The following is a 10,318-nucleotide window of genomic DNA, read 5'->3' as shown; positions in this document are numbered from 1 at the left end:
AGAAGCTTTCTGGGCTTAGCTAACTATTACCGACAATATGTCCCCGACTATTCTCGCGTCGTGCTCCCACTGACGAGCTTAACTAACAGGCGGACACCGCAGCGGCTCCCATGGGATGACGAGGCGCAGAAAGCTTTTGATGAGGTGAAAGCTTGCTTGAAGAGCGCATCCTCACTTCATGCGCCTGACCCAAGTAAGGAGTTCGTGCTCGCAACCGATGCTTCGGACTACGCGGTGGGTGCCTGCCTTGCCCAGTGCGATGACGAGGGCCGCGAGCAGCCTATCGCTTTTCTGAGCAAAAAGCTAAGCCCGGCTCAGACCCGCTGGGCGACTATCGAGAAGGAGGCTTATGCCATCATTTGGGCATTGGGGCGACTTGAAGTCTGGTTGTGTGGCGCACAAATTAGGGTCATAACGGACCATAACCCGCTCAAATATTTGACTCTGAGTAGTCCGCACAGCGCCAAGCTGACACGCTGGGCACTCGCTCTGCAGAGACTCGATATCCGGGTCGAGCACAAAAAGGGGGAGCAAAACGCTAATGCCGATGCAATGTCGCGACTCGTAGCTGCCAACTGGAGGCGTGGGGGTATCCGGGGCCTGGAGTTATGTCATTTATGGAGGTGTACCCTGAGGCTTTGGCAACGCATATGGTTCGGCAGCGGCAGGTGGTGCTTCTTCGGCTCCGGGCCCGCGCCACGTTGGTCTGTTCGGTTTTTTGTGTGTGCTTCATTCCAAGATGTTATGCAGCACACTTGGTGGGGAGGTGTCGTGCGCGGCTGGATTGGACACATCCGGAGCCCCAAGTAATCACGTACGGAACGCCGCCTGTATGTGGACAAGAGTGCGTACGCTGTGATCCATTTCCTTTTGACTCCACATGGAACTAACGAGTCAAGCGGACGGCGACGGAGGGGAGTTCGGGGTGCGCAGGCGACCCAGCTTGGCCGGGCCCCATTGTTCGCAGCCCCGCTCCGAGAAGCAGCAACGAAGGCGCGTCGCCTTTCATCCCTACCGCGGCGACGCTGCCCAAGGCCATTACCCGGGCGGCGGTCGTTCAGTGTGTGGCTGGGAGGAAATTTTGAAGACGCGTTCCTCATGTTCACTGTGAGCGCTTATCAGCTCCATATGACTGCCAGGCACTTCCTGTACACGTGGGGCATCAGGAAGAATTGGGGAGCGATGGCGCCTTAAGTGGCACGGCTTTCGACAATCTGTGCGGCCCTCGCATGCTCTTTAAGCGAGTAATCATGCCGCCCCGCGGGGGAGGATGGAGTGATCCGAGAGGGGAATTGTTAGTATTCGTGACAATGACCTGTCCCCTCTCCCCAATCTTTGATTGGGCGTGTTTTACGCTCCTCTGTCTCTTTTTCAATGTGTTTTTCTCTCCCATGTGTTTTATTGGATGTGTTTTCCTTTCCCTGGTCCTTGATTGCATGCGTGCTTGTGTTTGGCCTAATTGGTTGGTGTCCCCACTGAGGGCGGGGACTTAGGGATTAAAAGAAGACGTTTTGGTGGGACCGGGGGTTGATTTCGTCTGGTCACTCTGCGGATCAATCACTATGTACATAGTTGTTCTCATTGTTGTACCTTCCGTTCTGTCTTAACTATTTTATGTGTGATTAAACAGTTTACTTCCTGAAGTTCCACGAGTAATGTGACTGAGCAAGTTTAGAACCTCAAGACGTCGGCATCCAACAACTTCTACCTTTCCCCTTCGGGCTGACATCAAGGAAGAGAAAGGGGTAAAAGGAACCCAACTATAGGGAACAAGACACAGCCATTTTTTTTCCTGAAATTTCCTGCAGCTGTAATACTGAAATGTGTCTGAACCCAAGAATTTCATTTCTTATGTGCTTGGGCGAGCTCTACATCTATGTGAACAGCTTGCTTTGCACCGGATGCATTCCAAATATGCTAAACATGCTTAACGTTATCTGCTCTGAAGCTGTTTATTTGCTCCCCCCCACTACAATAATGCCCACAAGAATACTCTAGGTATCCGAATAAAGAAATAAATGTGCCTCTTCCACTTAAACAGCCAGACGAGATATTTTCTTGCTCTTATAATGACATCTAAGAAAAGTTTGATTTACATGATTTCCTGATTCAATTGCCATGTACTGAAACTTAAGCCCCGGTTTGGCCTTATTACCATGCCTGTAAATTGTACTATAGCACATATAAAATTCATCGTTGCTACTATTATAACATGATCTTGGGTACACGGCACTTATCACTCATTTGGTAGAGCAGCTGCCCGGGACAGGTGGCGGTCCTGGGTTCGAAACCTGGACTAGTACAGATTTTTACTTAACTGCAAATCTTATGTGCAAGCTGTACAGCTTTCCTTTGTAGTCATATGGATGCCCTTGGGTGATGCTAATGAGTGATTACTCTCTTATTGCAAATCTATTCCACCTTGGGGGATTCTCTTATACACATAACCAGTATAGGATAGCACTGATAATTTCTGGGATACATAGTTGCATATTAATACAAATAAGGTAAGGCATATTACTGGGGGTCATATTAACAAGACACAATTGTATGGTAAGTAAAATGAAATAGCACAGTAAAATTAACAGAAGGTAATCATTCCAGGTGGGCATCATTATGAAATTATAACAGTGTCTGACTAAGGTAGCAGTAGATTAAAATGAAATAAATGCAATCAATGTTCATTACACGACTAAAAATTATTGCACTGTACACTGATGAAATCTGGGGTGCGTATAAAAATAATATGAACAAAGATACTCTTTGTAAATACACATCATTACAAAATCATTGCATGCAGTGTCTTTGGCTGGGTAAACATTATAAAGTGAAAAGATGTAGTTAAATAAAATGAATGACTTGCCATTAATCTTGGCAACACACTACCGTGAAGTTATCACAGTCAAATGGAGTAACATACTAAAGTGAAATGAGAGTAGTAACGTGATAATGTAAAATAATGAGGTAGTGACTCTTGACTATATGTTGTGGGGTTGAATTGGGGAGATAAGTACGTTCTCCCCACTCAATCGCGGCTGACACGGTTCAAAGTCGCCCTGACCCCACCCGTGATCGCGTACGCCGACCACGGCGGGCCTTGCTCCGAGGGAACAAAGGAACGACACATTGTCTGACACAAACTGGCATTTATTGCTACAGAAACAATAACGCCTGCTAGCAACAAGGTACGCTAATGAATCGAGGACGTCCGACTCACCAGCTAGGTTCCTAGCGAATGTTCGCCCGCGCTAGGGCAAGGGATATATACTCCGAAGGCCGGGCGGGACGAGTACGGGAGCCTGTCTCCCCGTCGCTTCCTCGCCCCGCCGGAGAAGAGCTGAGCCGCGAGCGGATGTGTCGCTCGCGGCTCCGCTTTTCGCCGAAGCCCCCCATCTCCAGCGCGCGGGCTTCAGCAGTCTCCCGGACAGCGACGCTGGCGCCCTCTCTTGCCAGTTAATGTAACTGACAAGGGAATGCGTTCATCCTCGAGGTTATACTGTTGCTGCACGGTGCCTCGCGGGAAAGCAAACACGGGGGGCTGCAGGGCAGGTCGCCACAATGTATATAACAAATATTTGTACTAACTTTCTCTTGGATAATATAGCATAATAAAAATCAAATAGGAAACGAAACCCACAAGATGCTGTTTAACTACAGATGCTGCCCTCCCGGAGGTGCAGCATCATCATTGGCAACTGCGGCAATCCGCTGTAGTTGCTGCACATTCAGCTGGCCTATGATCGCTTGCCGCTCAGCTGTAGCAACAAGGCGTGCCTGGGATGCAACCGTGCTGTTCAGCTGCTGCTCTGCAATTGCTGTCTTGCGTTCCAGCGCAGCGGCCTGGCAATCAGCCTGTGCCTCTGCTGCGGCAGCCAAGCATTGCAGGGCCGCAGACTGGCCCACGGCGGTCTCGACCAGTCGGTGTGAGCTTGTGGCGACTATTGCCACATCTTTGAGCTGCTGTAACTCCTGTTTGCAAAAGAATGCCGATATCATGGACCTGCATATTAGCTCACAATCTTATGCAAGACAGGTAGTGCAAAAGTTTGCTAATGCATGGGTTGCATGCTATTCTCCAGACTATGCTAAGATGTCTGTCCCAAACTGAAATACATCAATCATCATTCAACATCATGATCTGCTGCATTGCCAAGCTGCAGCCAGGCCGATGCTCCTAGATAACTCTATTTATTGTGTTCTGTGAACTCTGCATAGCACGTCAGCACATAGTGCAAAACATCACCGGGCTAAGCATCATCTGGCCTTGCATTCTTCGTCATTGCTAACAAGAATGTAGTAAATAGGAAAACGTGTACGTACAGACTTGATCTCGGAAGCCAACTCCAAGGACTTCTCATGTCTAGCTGCTATGCCGGGAAAATCTTCTGCAGCTGGCCTGCGTGCTGGTGTGCGCCGCTCCTGCTGGCCTGAACCTAAGAATATGTAGTAGTAGTAGTAAGTGTTTAATCAAAAATAAAATAAAAAGGAAGTTAAAAGATTTTTGCTCGCCCCGGCATCTGCCATCACTGCGTCGGCGGCACCTGAGCTGGGGCAGCAGAAATAAAGGATAGAAGGCAGTATGAAAAAGGGAAATGAAAAGAGGTGAGGGGACAGCAAGAAAGGACGTAGGGAGGGGTCATATATACAATATTTACAAAGAGTCAAAATAAAGTTGTTCAGGTCGTGCGCGTGTACAGAAAATGATAAAAATAAAAAACACACGCGCACAACACTTTGCACACAACAGCTGGGGTGGGGCGCCCAGCTGTTAAGCGTCCGAGGTAGTGCACGGGGAGCGTTCCGTCACAACGCATCACTACTTGGCGCAGAACAGACGGGACGTCAAGCCCGTCTGTACCGTCTGTTCGAGAAATGCACAGAGGCTCACCATTGTTCGCTCACGGGTGCGCGCACTGCCCTGCGGCCACAGTAGTGTCTTGAGCGAGTCTGGGAGTAGGCCCAGCTCTCTGTAGGCCGCGAGCATATCGCGACGAGCATCAGCGAACGCGGTGAATATACACAGAAAAGACATTCTTGCAGTGCTCAATTGCTGCAGTGTAGATCTTCTCATCAGATGGCAGTGTACACAATGACGTGCAGCAGGGAAGCTTGTAACCACTGGTAACTAGCCATTCACATGGTTGAATTTACGTGACAAGCCACTCGATCCTTGGCTGTTCCCCAACAGAAATATGTTGGGACAGGGACTGCCGCCGAGAGGACGTGACTTGGGCAGCAGGCTGTGCGCTGCACATCACGGGCTGCACATCAGCAGCTGATGGGGAAGTGCGCTGGGGATATGAAGTGCTCCCATCCAGCGACTGCGCAGCAGAAGGTGGTGGACTGCTATCCTGAGTGCACAAGATGACCACAATGAATATCGGTATTGTGATTTTGCTCTCAACATAAATAATCTCAACTAGTCACATGAGTGTTGCAGCAAAGCGAAAAGTAAATGAAACACAAACAGATTAGATCTAAGAACCAGACAAATTCACTGAATGTACATGAACATTCAAAATATTTCACACTGTAATGCATTGAAGCCATATTTGCGAGCACATTTTGAGCAGATAATCTATTTAGCATTTTCTAAACATGTCACTCAATGTAAATCGCAGACCTTCTAGCAGGTGACTTTTTTGTGGACAGTCAAAACAGAAAATGGACGCTGTTCATTATGTATTCTGTGGGAGTTAATGCATCTTGACCTCGATAGTCTATTAAAAAATGTGTGCTGCTGTATATATGCTTTGTCTTACGACCGGGCTTTGGACACTTACCTTTTTAATGTGTTCGTTACTATATCCTATACATTTGACCATTGTTCACAGCAAGCATAATTAACGATTGGACTATTCATGTTTTTATATATTGAAAATTGATGTGCTCATGTATGTCTTATTTTTGTTTTCATGCAGATAGATTTCGGTTCTGGGAAAATTTTGACCAAACTTCTCTACTTTCGTCATGCTAATCAAATGGTCAACCGATCGCCACCGGTCTCAGCATGCAGGGGCCTTGCAATCAGTTGCAGACCTAAGAAATCAATTTTCTAATCAGCCAAGATCGATATCAGGAAACATGCAGTTTTTGTCGAACATACCTCGTCAAAAAATCCGCCGCACACACCTACGGCGCTTGAGTGGCCGATGAGGGCGAGGATGCGGCCCCGTAGCCCGGACAAACGTCGGCCGCCGGTGCCCATATGAGTCAACAATTAAGGCGCCTGTTACGTACACAACAGCGGAGGCACATACTCGATCATAGAGCTTACCTGTGTTCGGCGGCCACGACGGCTGCGTCGTGGCGAGAGTTGTAAACTTACTTTTTCCAGAAGTTGCGCATCTGTTCCACTGTTTTCTCTGCGGGCCCCTCATCGTTCAAAGCTGCGGCAAGCTCACGCCACAACAGCGCTTTACCAGCTTTCGTTATCTCCGATGTTAACACCGAAAATCCTTTCACTAGACAAGGAAGCCTTTTCATGAATTCGACTAGGATAAGGCACTGGTGTGGCGAAACATGAGGACCTGCAGGAGGCCGATGGTCTGATTGAGCCATTCCGGAACTTTAGATGCGCTGCGATCGAAATGACGCGCAGAGAGCAGGCAGACGACGCCACATCGCGCACATTCGACACCATCTAGCGGCCAAAAAAGAAAACATGAGCCAAGAAAACGTTGCAGCAGTTGTGTGAAAGGCTCTCGTCTACTGAGCCGGAGTACCCGGGTTCGAACCCGACCGCGTCGGCTGCGTTTCGATGGAGGCGAAACGCGGAGGCGCCCGTGTGCTGTGCGATGTCAGTGCACGTTAAAGATCCCCAGGTGGTCGAAATTATTCCGTAGCCCTCCACTATGGCACCTTTGTTCCTTTCTTCTTTCACTCCCTGCTTTATATCCCTTCCCTTACGGCGCGGTTCAGGTGTCCAACGATATGTGAGACAGGTACTGCGCCATTAATTTCCTTTCCCCAAAACCCAAAATAGTTGTGTGACACTTGTGAAGAACTTCAGATTAGTTTAGTCCGGTTCTACCGCACAGCACACGGGCGCGCCTTTCGTGCTCCGCCGCCATCGAAACGCGGCCGCCGCGTCCCGGATTGAACCCGCGGTGCCCACGGGTCCTCCGACTCAGTAGCCGAGTGCGCTAACCACTAGGCCATCGCGGCTGGTGTAGAAAAAGTACCTGAAGTCCTCCGGGGATCTGTATGATGCAAGCTCTTCGCCGTCGCAGCCACTCAGTTTGCTGGTAGTCCATATATATTGAGCGCCTGCTAGCGCGAAACATCCCGGAAATATGTTCCCTAACATTAATGAATGCAGCAGCCGAGTAACAACAGGAGAACTTTTTAGCAAGTGACTGAAGCGTTCTAAACTTCTGCGCGAACAGATGACGCACGCCGAAACGTTCGCACTTGCAACGCTTTTTCGCCATTAATTCAAAAACGGAACGTCGAGCGCGGACATAATAATGCACGTACAGCATCCTGGCCTTTTTTACGGCTCCATTCGCGCCATAGAGAAAGGAAAACTAAATTTTCCTTCCTCCATGATTCGTGCGTATTAACCCATGAAGAGACGAATCCAAGCTTGTCAATTCCGCATTTCAAGCAAAGCGCTATATACACGCAACTCGCCGAAAGACCGGGAAATCGGAGTACCTAGCATGCCTTGCGGCTCGTTCAAAGTTGCGTGTTTCGTGGGGCGTGTTTTTCTAGCACTGTAGTTCTAATGCGGTGGCGCCAGGTGACTATTCCGGGTAATGATGAAAATAATAATAATAATAATCTTTATTCATGCTGTCAGGTATGAGAAGGAGTCGAGAGAAAAAGCCACGGAGCTTGACGGGCCCTCGACCCCTGGTACAAACATATCGGCAAGCAGGTTTTTTTTTTTTTCACCGAGTTATTTCCTGGCATGGCACAACGAAGTTTAAAAAGACAATAATACATGCTTATACAAAAATAACATTATGAGAAAAGAAAACAGGAATAGATTAACAATTTATAAAACCGAGGAAAAATGGAGTAAAAAAGTAACAAAAATTATCAACGTGATTTGACATAACTGTCGCCATTCCATGCGCGATTAGACCCGATCACGGACCCGATGGAAGCAAAGAATTAATAAAATTGAGCGAAATATATACAATTGGGTTCATTTGGGTTTGGGTGCGAACCGAACCCAGGGTTTTCGCGGTGGAAAACGAAGGCTGGTTGGTAGAGGACACATCAGGCTGTTGCGGTGCAGAACCACGCGCACTATGCGAAAGGGGGGGTCGTCAGTGCTACAGATAACGCTGATTTATAACTGATTCTGATCAAATCAGGAAAGTACATAATTAAAAACCAAGACTGTCATACGTCACCTCTGCGTCAAATTCCAGCGCGAATAAGCGAGCGGTTTAACCGAGAGTAGCATTTTACGGCGCGCGTTTAGTACTGCTGTGTATACATAATAGAGTTAAAGGGGCTGCGAAACACCGCTTGAACGGATGCCAGTTACACTTCAGATGGATTCTTTATGTCACACAGATGATGACTCAAAAAGAATTACGAGAATCGATGCATAGGAACGGGAGCTTCCCTTTCCCATTTCACTCTCCCAATGACGACACACTGTGCGACCAATCAAAACAGCCTATCTTAGCGCGTGGCGGAAGTTTACACTCCATGGTTGCCTGTTCTTTGTAACTCGTTCATGCCAAGGCTGGCGGCGCCGTTTGCATGGTTACAACAACCGTTCCATAAGCTACAACATGGTTACTTATGGATCCCGTCTCGAGCGCGAGATACTGCGATGGTGTGGCAGCCTGCGCAAGATATCAGACACATTTAGCATAGCGCGTACCTCTACTGCTTACCGCCAACCATCGCCCCTAGCGCGCTGGTTGGTCACGGCGAGCAAGGGGCGCGCGCTGTTGACGAAAGCGTGGCGCCATCTGGCGCCGCCGCCCGGTGATCCTCCACAAGCTTACGATGCGCACTGTCTGCTAAATGTGAACTGAACGCATCATTCCTTGTGACCGAAACGAACGCTTATAGAGTGCAATGGCTCGATCGGATCAACTCTGCAAAGCCGCTCTCAGATGTTCCAATACTCTAGACGTCTAACAAGACGTCTAGTGTGACGTCTAGGAAGCAGTCTACATGTCCATGTATTGGAACTTGTCTAGTGCTCACGCCGCCTCGCGGCATAATAATGTAACTAAAGCTTATGAACAGTTGTACTACTATTTTTCACAAACTGAGCAATAAAGATAATTAAAAACGTGTTTTCAACAAGTTTACACATTTCTTCTGGAATGAATTTGCGCGTAAACCGGACTGGTGGATGTGCCTATCGGTCAGTCTACTTGTAGCAGACGGGACCGTTCTCCGAAGACGACGCTAAAGAGATATGCGATTATTCTTTTATTATTGATGCTCAACTGTACATGCTCCTCGAACGTGCTCGTCCAGACGGTCCTGTAAACATAAGAATACGAAAGACTGTAATTAATATGCGCGAAATACGATACGGCTAATATACACTGCAACAGGAAAACACATACGTGACATTAAACCCGCTGTCTGCCCTACGTGGCACTCGGAGACGGCGAGAGACCTAAATACAGCAGCGATCTTTAATCCTGCAACGACTAAAATCAATTCGCAACATGCCGGTGTATTTGTTCTGAGAGTGTAGAGATAAAAAAGAATGCACGCGAAAGAGTTGATGCAACTAATACAGCAACAGAAGAACACATTTGTTAACCGTCACGCCAGCCGTCTTAACGCCCGTCGAGGAAACCAACGACAGCGACGAGTATTCTCTAAAATCAAGCGCTAATTAAGATCCGGCATCGTCCGGATCACGTAAACAGACCTACAGCGTCCGCTGCTGTAGCAAAGCTCTCAACTGCACGATTTTCTCCTGCGTGATTCACTGCTAGGAATCGCACGTCCACGAAGATTAATTAGCCACTAGTTTGCGTACCAAATAACATTATGGAATGACTCACATTTTTCCTTTCCTATACTCCGTGTACAGTCCGACGCCCGCAAGAGCACGACTCGCTCATCCGCGTATATCAGCTCCGCCATCTTTAGACAGCAAGTTAGCCTGCACCGATGTGGACTTCGGCGAAGCAGTCTCATAAGACTGCTTCGCCGAGAAATGGAACGCGTCCCAAGATGGCGGCTGTCCGGCTAGACGTCTAAGTAGCCGTCTACTTGGGAGTATTGGAACGCAGCCATAGAGAGTACCCAGAAGTGTTAGTGCTAGGTCGTAGGATGTTTACAGAGAGGCGCAAAGTCCGTCCATGCAAAAAGTAGCCAG

At 48.3% G+C, this 10,318-nt stretch overlaps 1 long non-coding RNA gene across 1 annotated transcript; it reads right to left on the bottom strand.

Moving 5' to 3' along the window:
- Positions 1–9,396: 9,396 nt before the first annotated feature.
- On the bottom strand, positions 9,397–10,105 carry LOC144110191 (uncharacterized). Its single transcript, XR_013309763.1, has 2 exons — positions 10,002–10,105; positions 9,397–9,465 (listed from the first exon to the last, which is right to left on the bottom strand). It is a non-coding gene; the product is annotated as an uncharacterized LOC144110191 (long non-coding RNA).
- Positions 10,106–10,318: the final 213 nt, after the last annotated feature.

Source organism: Amblyomma americanum, chromosome 11 (genome assembly GCF_052857255.1).
Source record: "Amblyomma americanum isolate KBUSLIRL-KWMA chromosome 11, ASM5285725v1, whole genome shotgun sequence".
NCBI lineage: Eukaryota > Metazoa > Arthropoda > Arachnida > Ixodida > Ixodidae > Amblyomma > Amblyomma americanum.
Note: the sequence above shows the minus strand (reverse complement) of the source record. Positions and strands in the feature narration are given on the sequence as shown.